Genomic DNA, 2485 nt, shown 5'->3' with positions numbered 1-2485 from the left:
CCCACAAAGCCTGGGAGCGCACGCCAGTCAGCTGTCAGGTAGGGGGAGTTTATTTTTTTTTCAGGCAGTGCGAGCAAGGAAAATTTCAGCGCGAGCAGGGAAAATGTAAAAAAACAAACATGTGTACTGCTTGGGCCAATATTTACTCGCCCGGAGGTTAAATCCACTCGCCCCGGGCGTGTAAATGTATAGGATTGTCGAACACTGTATATATATATATATATATATATATATATATATATATATATATATATATATATATATATATATATATATATATATATATAGTGGTTGACAAATCACCAAAAAATCTACTCGCCACACAAAAAAATCTACTCGCCACCTAGTACCAAACGTGTGCTGCTTGGGCCAATATTTACTCGCCCGGGGGTTAAATCCACTCGCCCGGGGCGAGCAAATGTATAGGTTTGTCGAACACTGTATATATATATATATATATACATATACATATACTATATATACAAAACAAACAAATTGGAGTAGCGCCTTAGGAAACTTGATAAGGATAAATCAGCTATGTAAATCAGATAGAGTTAACAACGCTATTGACCAAAGAATCCCCAAAAGGGCAAATTTGTGATAAAAACAACTGAAATCTATAGCAAAAATAAAAAATATGAAACATAAAAAATAAAATAAAAACCAGATGTCAGTTGATATTTCACAAAATGTACTTAGTCCACTGGAGTTTTGCTGCCCGTATATAAGGATCACCAAATCCCAAGGATATCTGTAGAAAACAAGAAGAAAAAACAGGCGCACTCCTAGTGTGATAAAGTATAAAACAGTATTTATGGGATTTTAAAATATAAAAAGCGCACTCACAAACAGAGTAAAAATAATAGCATTTATGAAATATACTCAATCGCTTTGAAGCTGTGAATGGAATGTATCAGCCTGTCCCGTTGGTGCCACCTCTGGTGTATCCGTTGGTTCAGCAAGGTGCACTGGAGCCACCGCAGCCAGATGATGTAATAATCAGCAACACGGTCAGAAACTCCCTCCAGATACACCTCCCACAGCTCTCACTGCTAACAAGCAGGCAACTGCAAAACCGGAAGCAACAGCAGTCCCAAGCAAAATAGCAACAGCTCCAAGGTACTCTCTCTGTTTGTGCAGTAATGTCAGCCACAAACTCGCCTCTTTGGGAAACGCCCTACGCGTTTTGTCACTAAGGACTTCGTCAGGGGTTGAATTCAATGGTCAAAAGGGGTGGGAAGGGAGGTGGGAAATGGAACAGGGAATGGAAAAAGGGGAAGGGGGTGAAGGAAAAAGGGGAGGGGAAAGAGAAATATGGAGAGGAAGGAATAACAATAAAATACATAATATAGGGGTATTCCCAGGCGGTCTCCCATCCAAGTACTAACCAGGCCTGACCCTGCTTAGCTTCTGAGATCAGACAAGAATCGGACACATTCAGGGTGGTGTGGCCGCAGGCAAATTATATACCAAATAATATATCATTAATAACCATTAGAAATGGAACAGAAAATGGAAAAAGGGGAAGGGGTTGAAGGAAAAAGGGGAGGGGAAAGAGAAATATGGAAAGGAAGGAATAACAATAAAATACATAATACAGGGGATACAATAACATTTTTAGCCTACAGCACCTGGTATTCCCAGGCGGTCTCCCATCCAAGTACTAACCAGGCCCAACCCTGCTTAGCTTCTGAGATCAGACAAGATCGGGCACATTCAGGGTGGTGTAGGCAAATTATATACCAAATAATATACCAAATAATATACCAAATAATATATCATTAATAACCATTAGAATAATCATAGACTGGAGAAAGCAGAATCAGAGACAGAAAAAACCTCAGGACCGATGGGGGCCACAACTCCCCAAAAACGTACAAAAAACCTTTGTGTCAAAGTATGTGTAATCATAGGCATAGACCTAATGTGTCTATACTTTTAATTAATAATAATGATATTAATAATAAATGCACTTTCCACCTGTTATGTCTATATGGGCCAAAGGAGCACCTATAGTAAAACCAGCCAAACTGAGATGTGACAACTATCAATGAGGGGACAGGAAAACCCATCCAAACCAGACCTCAGAGACGTACCTCAAAACATGTTGGTACCATAACACTAAACAACAGTGCTAACATCAATATGATCATTCAATCCACACGGATGTAATGTACCTAATACATACATCCAATATGTCTCACGCGTACATAATTTCTTAAATCTATCACCTCCCAATATAGTAGAAAGAATGGATTCAATACCCATAACTGACAAACTACGTGGATTTTTATTATGTTTACTAATGTAGTGTTGTGATAAACTGTGCATGGTAAACCCACGTATGATATTTCTCCTATGTTCTAGGAACCGTGTGCCTAAAGTTCTTGATGTTCTACCAATATATTGGAGACCACATTCACATGATATAAGATATATCACAAATGTACTTAGGCAATCGATGTAATCATTAACCTTCTAAGTT

At 38.8% G+C, this 2485-nt stretch overlaps 1 pseudogene; it reads right to left on the bottom strand.

Annotated features, from left to right (window-relative positions):
• Nucleotides 1-1619: 1619 nt before the first annotated feature.
• On the bottom strand, nt 1620-1732 carry LOC142488898 (5S ribosomal RNA; annotated as a pseudogene).
• Between the last annotated feature and the right edge of the window lie 753 nt (nt 1733-2485).

The sequence above is a fragment of the Ascaphus truei genome, chromosome 2, assembly GCF_040206685.1.
Source record: "Ascaphus truei isolate aAscTru1 chromosome 2, aAscTru1.hap1, whole genome shotgun sequence".
In the NCBI taxonomy this organism is placed as follows: domain Eukaryota; kingdom Metazoa; phylum Chordata; class Amphibia; order Anura; family Ascaphidae; genus Ascaphus; species Ascaphus truei.
The sequence above is the reverse complement of the archived record's forward strand: the minus strand, read 5'-3'. Positions and strand labels throughout refer to the sequence as shown.